This window comes from Xiphias gladius, chromosome 5, assembly GCF_016859285.1.
Source record: "Xiphias gladius isolate SHS-SW01 ecotype Sanya breed wild chromosome 5, ASM1685928v1, whole genome shotgun sequence".
Taxonomy (NCBI): Eukaryota; Metazoa; Chordata; class Actinopteri; order Istiophoriformes; family Xiphiidae; genus Xiphias; species Xiphias gladius.
In genome coordinates this window covers 6372366-6383010 of record NC_053404.1, presented here as the reverse complement: position 1 = coordinate 6383010, position 10645 = coordinate 6372366, and the positions used below count along the sequence as shown (strand labels likewise).

The following is a 10645-nucleotide window of genomic DNA, read 5'->3' as shown; positions in this document are numbered from 1 at the left end:
AAAATCATGTCAAACAATTGACATGATTTTAGTGTTGTTATGAAGTGTCTAGAAACTAAAATCTGAAGTAATCCAAGTACTTGTACGGTTACAGTTAAAGGGTAAAATCTGTCAAACCTCATCTAAATACTGCTTCAAAAAAGCAGTATATCATTCTGTGCTGTGTGTGTTTGTGTGAGTATGTTTCTGTCAATCTCAAGGTGAGACAGTGTGCTGGCTAGCTCTTTGTCACGAAGGAAAGGCGACATAGTGTGAAAAGATGAACACAGCGTCCATGTTGTTGAGCTATCCTGTCAGCCTGCAGCACTGCACCATGCTTGACTGTAAATAGCAGGCACATAAAAGCTGATGTAATGACCTGGACAGGTGTTTATTTCTGCATCAGTGTGTGTGTGTGTGTGTGTGTGTATGTGTGTGCGTGTTGGTGTGTGGATGTGGATGTGTGTGTGTGTGTGTGTGTGTCTGTGTGTGTGTGTGTGTGTGTGTGTGTGCTTGTGTGTTTGTGTGTTTGTGTCTGTGTGTGTTCAAGCATACATAACTCAATCAAAAGCTCCAGTAGCTCTTCAGACTGAGTCGTTGTTGTTGAAACTGATTTACTGGAGCGATTAAATATGTCCACCACTGTACATATTGATGCATGTGGGTGAGAGTGTTAGACAAAATATCATACCAACTACTGATAGGATTTGACAAAATTTAGGGGAGTTTATGTATGCTGCCTCTGTGTACCTGCATTTATTTCAAAATTTCTTTATTGGACCACAGAGATTTGAGCTGAGCGATTTGTTCAACTAATGGGTCTTGAAGGCCAACATGAAGTGTTTTGTATGGAACTAGCTGAGAGTCAGTATTTCTTTTTATAAGTGGCCATTACATGTCGGAAAATAATTCCTCGACTAAATACAAAACTAGTAGGAATAGTACAACATTTTAGGAACAATTGTGTGCTCTTGTTCAGGGTGTGTTTTTTCTTTTTTCTTTTTTTTTTTTTTGGACTGTCCAGAGGTTCAGGACGGACAGGAGGGAAAGCACATTAGCAACACATCAAAAGCAGTTACAGTCCTCCTTCAGTGTTAATAATACCTGATCAATGTAGTTACACTTATAATCTGGAGGGATACACTGATGACTGAAAAGATGCTTCAGAAATGTATATGTTGTAGGTTTGAAGCCAAGACCAGGTAAGTTAAGTTTGAGACAAATCCAAGTTCAAGCTGTTATGAGATTGAGTCACGACCAAATGGGGTTGGTAGGAGGTAAAGTGGGTTGTCAACTTATCACAACTTATCCTCATCTCCTCCTCTTCCCATGTTGATGTGTCCATGGAGGAAACACTGATTCCCAAACTGCTCCCTTCGGTTAGGCCAGCACCTTGCATGGCAGCTCAATGCCATCAGTGTGTGAACAGGAGGCAAATTGAAAAGTGTTGGATATACAATGTGCCATATACCAAGTTGAAAAGGGGTTGAAACCAAGTTCAAACTGAGTCCATAAAAGCACTTCCCATTCAGTACATACTGGTACTGTTGTTCATAGTGAGATGCCAGTCACTCAGTATAGTCCTTTCAATTCAATTCGGTTTCATTAATATTGTGCCAAATCATAACAAACGTTATATCAGGGCACTTTTCATATAGAGCAGGTCTAGACCTTTCTCTTTATTTATATTTACAGAGACCCAACATTCCCCCATGAGCTAGCACTTGGTGACAGTGGCAAGGACAAACTCCCTTTTAGACAGGTAGAAACCTTGAACAGAACCCGGCTCATGGTGGGCGGCCGTGTGCCTTGACCTTGCCCTTAGAAGAGAGGTTTGAAAAGCTATAAAAACAGGCATCAAAGTAAATTTGCCCAGGTGTTTCATTGTTGACAAAAACCGTACTTACAACTTGGAGAAAAGAGAGCAATGAAACTATCCCCCATATTGATACAAGGTAACTATGAAAGTGTAATATCTTTCCACACATTTGTGTATAAAACCACACATCTAAAATGAACATGGCAAAGACAGACTGCCCTCTAATCTTATGAGGGTAAAGTGGCGATAACAGCCAATAACACTGCAGCAGTGACAGAATTCCCTGCATTTCTCTTTCCTGCATTTAACATTTTTCTCCCAGAATCTTATCCTGGTAGTGTGAAGGCTTTGAAAAACTATTTACACTATCATTTTGGCAAATAAAATTTTTATTATGTATAATTAAACAGTTAACAGATTAAATTAAAATTAATATAAAGTAAATCAATAGCAATTTCTACAATATTAATATCATATGAGAAACATATCATAAATTCACTGTTGAGTAGCCTCAACAAAACTGATGTTACTAAACGGTAAATGAAGAATTACTTTATCCACGAAAGAAAATATGGACTATTTGGTGACTGCTTGCTGGCTAATAAGCCTTAGTCTTGCTGATGACATGTATATTTCACACTTGATAGAGCTAATGTAACAGATTCTCCCTGCTTCCAGTGTTGGAGCTAAACTAAGCTAACCACATTCTGGACCTATCTCCGTACTGACACTCAACCAGCATAGACCAATCGGCCACAACATTAAAAGCAGATACTGGTTTTTAATTGTTGTGGCTTATCAGCGTATATCCTAAAATGTCAGACTGTTCCTTCAAATATACATGGAAGCATATATGTGTGTGCGACTCTTAGTGTATTGTGCACTCCCTCCTCAGGTGAGTTTGTCTGTGATAGACCCTGATTGGATTAAGAGGCTGGAGGAGACAGAGATATATGCTTTGTGAATGGCTGCAGTACTCAATAATGGGTCCCACCAAATAAGGCTGTCTCGGAGAGAGGGAGGACGAGAGGAAGTCCAAAGTGGGAGGTGGAGAGACAGAGAAAGTCACCTAAGGGAAAAGAGACAGGGAGGAAAAGATGAGTCCAGTGGAGCTGTGAGGGCATTTAGATTGAGGAATGAGATGAGTGAGAGAGGAGGCATTGTCAGAGGAGAGAGACTTGAATAAGGCTGAGCAAGATGTAGATAAAGATGTGAAGGAAAGAAATATAGATTAAAGAATGTACAAACCAGTGTATTGACTGATGTAGAGAAGGTGGATTAGAGCAATACAGCATTTCACACTGCTGGGGTTTGACTGATAAGACGTTTCATATCCAACAAAAATTATGTCTTTCTGTTTTTCTTTCTTTCAAGTTGTCAATAGAAAAAATGTTCAGCAGTTTTAAATTCAGCCAGTTTGCCTGCTGTTAGCTCCTATGCTTAACCTGTGGGTTCAACTACTTTCAGCAGAATCTAACAATACAACTTCCTATAGGGCTTAAACTTGAACAAATCTACCAACTTTTTGTACAAATGTTTACTACTTTCTGTAGATGACAGTCACCAGTAGTGCCTTATGAGCGCGAAGTCAGGTTTGGCAGGCAGCAGCCTGGAAATGGATTGAAAGTGATTGCTGGTTAACATACACTCTTAATGGGTCGTGCTTCAGTCACTATTTCATACTTGTTCAATTGTCTGACAACAGAAACAGAAAAACTTGTAAATGAGAAGCTTTATTGGGAATTTGACTGTATTAAAATACTGTATTTGTGAGCACAGAGAGTAGGAGAGAAGTAAACAGATAAAGGGTTGTCCAGCCACATACTAGGTTTTAGTTTGTTTTACACTTCAAATGACACCTCAATGACTTTTAGTCATTATATTCCCAAATTTCAATATTTACTTTGCTGAGTAAAATTTTATCATAAATGATAGAAATGATAAAAGATATGGTCTAAGATGTAATAAAGGGGACTTACCCTTTAACAGTAGTTGTTTACCCTTTTTTAACCTCCAGGCTTCTGCCACATAGAAGTAAACTCAAAGTGAAAAAGGAAGAGACAGAGTAGAGAGAAAGAAAGAGCGAGTGCTGTGTACGGTGTCTCCTTTGCTAAGTGTTCAGGTGAAATATGTGGAGAAACTTCCATGTTGACACACTATTCATCTCCCCCGTATTTGATTCACATTATTTAAGCTTAGCCACGGAGGGAATGTGCTCTCTTTCAGACACACGCACACACACTGCAAAATGTTGTTTCCTTGTATCCTTTCTTTCCTTCCTTCCTGCTCTCCTCTCCCCTCCTCTCCCTCTGTCTCTGTCTACCTGCATGTTGTTTGGCCACTAAAGGACATTAGTTAGATATCAGGAAACTAAATGAGTGCTGACAAAGACTGACTGTGATCAATGAATGGAGAGCCTGGGCAGGTTACATCTAATGTGATCAACTGCCACACACACACACACACACACACACACACACAGACATACACACAGACATACACACACACACACACACACACACACACACACACACACACACACACACACACACATACACATACAAAACATCACCTTGGCTAAGCATAATGTGATCACAAGTAGTCTTGCTGGCTGGCTGATCTGATAGAAGAAGAGCTTTTTAATTCATGCCAGACAGTAATGTTTAGAGTAGTAGGCAAATAGATTGACACTGTAGTTCAAAGTCTGAGTTCTACTACAGTCATGGAAGGAGTACTGTAATACACCGTTTACTAGCTGATACAGCTCATTCAGAATGCCAAGGTCTGATTTGGGCATAAAGAAAAAAAAAAAAAATTCTAGCTCCATCCTTAATCTCTGCAGTCTCCAGTGTTGCCAACAATTTTCAATGGAAAGTAGCTACAGTCTGCTGGAAAAGTTGGTAGATAATGTCACATGCTAATTTGCATATCTGTGATTTCATCATGTAACTATTTCCCTACAGTTATTCACATAGGTATTTGGACAGTGACACAATTTTTGTAATTTTGCCAAATTAAGCCACGACAATGGATTTAAAACAAAGCCATTAACATGTCTAGATTTAATTCAAGGGGTTTGATAAAAATATTGCATTAACTGTTTAGGATTTGCAACCTTTTTTATACATAGTCTCTCATTTTCAGAGGCTCAAAGTAATTGGACAGTTGACTGACAAACAATTTCATGGCCAGGTGTGGCCTCGTTATTTCATGACAAATTGAGCAGATAAAAGGTCTGGAGTTGACTCCAAGTTTTGAAATTGCATTTGGTAGCTGTTCATGGGAAATCTCAATATGCAGTCCAAAGAGGTCTCAATGCAAATGAAGGAGGCCATAATTAGGCTGAAAAAACAAAACAAACCTATCAGACAGATTGCAGGAGTGGCCATATCAACAAGCTGGTACATTCTTAAAAAGAAGGAATGCACTGGTAAGCTCAGCAACACCAAAAGAGCTGGAAGACCACAGAAGACAACTAAACTGGATGGTCACAGAATTCTTTACTTGGTGAAGAAAAACTCTTCACAACATCTAGCCAGGTCAAGAACACTCCCAAGGAGGTAAGTCCACAATCAAGAGGCAGCTTCAATAATTTAAATACAAAGGGTTTACCACAAGATGCAAACCACTAGTAACACTAACACACAAAAAGCATGATGGGAAGAGAAGGGTATAGATAAGGGAAGGAACGGCTCATGATTCAAAGCATACCACAATATCTTTCAAACATGGTGGAGGCAGTGTTATGGCACGGGCACGTGTGGTTGCCAGTGAAACTGGGTTACTGGGTATTTACTGGGTATTTACTGATGATGTTGACTGCTAATAGAAGTAGCAGGATGAATACTGAAGTGTATTGGGTTATACTATCTGCTCAGATTCAGCCAAATGCTGCAGAACTGAAAGAATAGCGCTTCACAGTACAGATGGATAATGACCCAAAACATACTGCGAAAGCAACCCAAGAACTCCTCAAGGCAAAGAAATGGAATATTCAATGACCAAATCAGTCTCCTGACCTCAACCCAACTGAGAATGCTTTTTACTTACTGAAGACAGAACTGAAGGCACAAAGACCCACAAACAAGCAGCAACTGAAGGTGGCTGCAGTAAAGGCCTGGCAAAACATCTCAAGGGAGGAAACTCAGCATTTGGTTATGTCCATGGGTTCCAGACTTCAGGCAGTCATTGACTGCACCGGAACTTCATGCAAGTATTAAAAATAATCCTTATATTTATAACTATGTTGGTTTGTCCATTAACTTTTAAGCCTCTGAAAATGAGGGACTATGTATAAAAATGGCTGTCCTAAACAGTTAATGTGAAATGTTTGTTAAACCCCCTTGAATTAAAGCTGAAAGTCTGCACTTCAATCACACCTTGATAACTTTGTTTCAAGTCCATTGTGGTTGTGTGCAGAGGCAAAATTATGAACACTGTGTCACCATTTAAATACTTATGTACCTAACTGTATAGACAAGAATAAAAAAAATAATATACGTTTACTAAGACAAAATCAAGCTAAACCTCGCTAACTCTAACTAGCTTTATTATTAGCTATTATTGTTTTTCAACCTGCTATCATCACATCGATATGCATTAAAATCTGCCTCTAATTTCAAAATGTTTCTACATGGGCTGTTGTATATACTGTGAAACTTAAGTGTCATGAATATGAACATGCACAGGGGATCAGTGATTGGTGGTTAGGAGGACATCCACAGCCCATTCAAGTTTTTGTCTGGCTGATAATTGGTAAACTGAATGTGTTGCTGCTCACCTCCACTCAAAGACCACAGTCAGTCCATAGTGGCACAGCTATGTGAGAGCAGATTCAATGAAAAGCAGTGAGTTCTTCAAGGGGGAGGAATTTAGGTCTCCCTAAAACGTCGCTATATTTGACATGAGGTGTCTCAAAAAAAGGTACTACTGGGTTCTTAAAAACTGTCAAATCTAATGAGAAAAAGTTGCTTAGCTACCCCACCCTAGCAGTTTCTAGAATTAACTTATATATATGATAATTCTGATGTGTTACAACTTGGGTCTTGTCTTCAAACTTTTGACCGTCATATTGGAATGACAACATTATACTCAAAATTAATTGGTGAAATCTCAGAATATGGTGACATCACTAAAGAAGTCTGATGGGTCAAGAAACAGGAACAGTCAGATGATCAGACAAGTTGGAAACAAACCTCCAGGTTAGTAGGTCAAACTTATTTGGAAAAGAAAACAAATTTGAATGAAACATATCACCCCAACTTGCAAACATTGTAAATATCCATCACAGTTTACAGACCCACTTCCTGTTTCAACTTTAACCTACTGTACTGACTGCAGCTATGTGGGCACATAATGACATGTGATAATAACATAGTGGGTGAGATCGGTTGCACAATCAAAAAAAAAGAAATCAAATTTTTGGATATGTACTGGAGGCCGCTAAGGATCACTTTAGGCTTTTTATCTCAGCTACATCCTGTTATATTCCACTGTGGCTGCTCCCAAACCTGGGCGAAAAGTTAGCACCGCTGCCACATAAAAACTTTACTTGCTACAGAAATGCAGACAAGGGAACAACAAGAGAACCTGGTACTGGGAGAGAAAAGTTCCTCAGCTCGAAGACTTATGAAGTTGTGTGGTGAAAGCAAGGAGTCCCTGGAATCTTAAGGACCAACCACCCTTCTTACAGCCAGGAACAATATCACCATTGGTACGTGGGATGTAAAGGCCATGTACCAAGCAGAGAAAACCAATCAAATAGCAGCAGAAATGAAAAACTAAAACCTTGCGCTAATGGGAATCAGCGAGGCAAGATGGATAGAATTGAAACAGGAAAGACTGATGACTAGAGAGATGTTGCTCTGTTTGGGTCATTAAGAGGATGATGCCCCACACAGAAGGTAAAGTACTTATGGTATCAAGATCTGCACAGAGAGCAGTAATAGGATGGGAGCCCCATGGACCAAGAATCATCACAGCATCATTCAAAGCAAAGAAGCAGAAGATCAAGATGATCATTATCCAATTCTACGCACCAACAAACGACAGTGGAGAAGAAGTGAAAGATGTGTTCTATGACAGACTTCAGAACATTCTGGGAAAATACTCAGTGAAAGATGTCGCCATGCTTATGGGAGACTTTAATGCCAAGATCGGAGAAGATAATGTAGGATATGAAGAGGTGATGGAAACACACAAACTTGAAGAAATGTGTGAGAATGGAGAGAACTTCATAGATATATGTGCGTTGAAAAAGCTTGTCATCGGAGGCAGCATCATTCCCCATAAGAAGATCCACAAAGCAACATGAATATCACCAGACCATATTACACAGAACCAGGCAACAGGAAATTCACAAAAATATAACATGAGTCCTTTGAGGGACACAGAGAGTATCAAAGCGGAAAGGCTGAAATACAGCCTAGCAGAATAAGCAGAGGAAGCAGCAGGCAGGGGAAACATGAAGCACTTGTATGACACCACCAGAAAGATGTCAGGCAAGCACAGAAAGCCGCAAAGACCAGTCAAAAACAAAGAAGGTAACTCTATTATGACCAAAAAAGGCCAATTCAATAGATAGGCGGAACATTTTGAAGAACTGCTTAACAGACCCTCAACACCATATCCCCCAGATATCCAACCAGCAGAAACCGATCTCCCCATCAGGTGTGACATACCCAATAGGGAGGAAATCAGAAAGACTGTACATAAACTAAAGAATGGCAAGACAGCCGGACCAGATACAATCCCGGCAGAAGTATTAAAGGCAGATTTTAATACCACTGTGGGATTGCTTTATCCACTCTTCGGAAAGATCTGTGAAGAAGGAGAAATACTGTCAGAAAAGAAAGAGGGCTTTATGAACAAGCTCTCTAGGAGAGGAGACCTGGGCAACCGTTCCAACTATGGAGGGAATACCCTTCTCTCTGTACCAGGAAAAGAGATCAATAGAGTCATCCTGGATAGAATGAAGGATGCAGTTGACCAACAGCTAAGAGACCAACGAGCAGGATTCAGGAGGAGTGGAACTCCTGACTGTATGTACACTTTGCTCTTGAGATATTATGGAGTGCCAACTAGGCTTGTGAACTTGATCAAGAATAGCTATGCTGGAAGGACCATTAGAGTGATACATGAAGGACAGGTTACCAACAAGTTTGAGATCAGGACCGGGATCAGATGGAGTTGCCTACTATTTAAATTGTTGTTTCTACAAAAAAAAAAACTGCATCCGGTGTGCTTTGTGCTTTGAAGATGACTTGACACTGCTTGCACCCAGCCACTATCAGATGCAGGATAAGACCACAACACTTGCAGTTACTTCCCCACAAGTAGGACTTCATATCCATAAGGGGAAGATGATGATCAAAAGGATGAATTCAGCCAGTATTGAACCAATCAAACTTGAAGGCAGCAGGCTCGAAGAAGTAGAGTCCTTAAGAATCCTAACTGGGGAGTACCATTGAAAAACAAGTAGGTACAGATGAAGATACAACGATAGGCAAGCAAGGACAGCATTTCTACTGCTCTAGAGCATCTGGAGATGGGATCTGGAGATGTGAGAGTGCTACAGCAATAAACAAAAATGGATAAACAAATAAATCCCATGTAAAATAAGTGATGCTTTATTGCCCAAGACCTAGAGAATGACAAATACCATAATCAATAAAGTGAATCATATCATTTCCTAGAGGCCCTTTAGCAAATGAGTGTGGCCCAGGCTCAACCATTCCCCAGGGGTTGGGAACAACTGGTCACATTAATCTGGATAAACAGGTGGCTTGTTTACAACAGGTCTGATTATCTGATGGTCAGATAATACAGAAATAAGACTCAACAAGCAATAGACCTGAATGATCCCTTAATGAATCTTGTTTTTCAACACTAAAAGGCCCGACTCCATGATGTCTCTTAGGTCTGGTAACTGGTTTTTAGCCAAACAGGTCTCTCAGGTTATCTGGCACTTGTCTCCTTGTTGTTTCAGGGATTGAAATCAAAATCTGGTCAAGCTGCTTTTAGTTACTTTGCTACCAGCCTCTAAAATAACACAACAGACTTACCTCTGTTAAAAGCAGCCTTAAAACTTCCCTCGCCTCCATGGCCTCTGACCAACCTCCCATCCTGAGCTTTTGGAATGAGTGAGTGTTTTTATGAACTCTGGAAAAAAATGTATGTATTTTGTATTTCTATATATTTGTATTCATTCTGTTTTTAAAATGTTGAGCACTTTGACATTACCAGTGTATGAAATGTGTTGTACAAATAAACGTGGATTCCTTTACACCCAAGGATATCATCAATATCAACATACAAGCTGTCAGTATATACTTATTTTAGAGCTTGTGATAGCTATTTGAAACACCATTCATGACTCCGACACAGAAAACTGACTATTCTCAGCTTGACTACAGATCTCAAGAGGTAACAAGGCCATCTGATATACCAAAATGACTTGTACATGCTTTTGATCATGTGGTGGACAAACACATTGAGGCTGTCCCCTAAAGTAGAGATGTTTACCTTAACCTCACATCTGGGCATATGGTTTTGAAATGCAACTGGATGTTGTGGTGATGAAACAGCATGGTGTATTGCCTGGAATTGTGCCATGGGGAAAGAAGAAGAAAGATTTGAATTATTATTACAAGTTCAATTATAAAAAAAAAAAAAACTCAACATGGGAGAAATGTTTCATGTTTCTGATTGACAGGATGCAGAGAGTCTGTGAAGAGGGTGGGTATTGTCACTAAAAGTCATATAAATACTAAATAGGTTAATGTAACACCATCACACTTTGTATGCCTTTCAACAGACATAAGAAGGCACACTTAGCCAAATAACTAG

At 39.7% G+C, this 10645-nt stretch overlaps 1 pseudogene; it reads left to right on the top strand.

Moving 5' to 3' along the window:
- The first annotated feature begins 6917 nt into the window (after nt 1-6917).
- On the top strand, nt 6918-9267 carry LOC120790176 (annotated as a pseudogene).
- The last annotated feature ends 1378 nt before the right edge of the window (nt 9268-10645 follow it).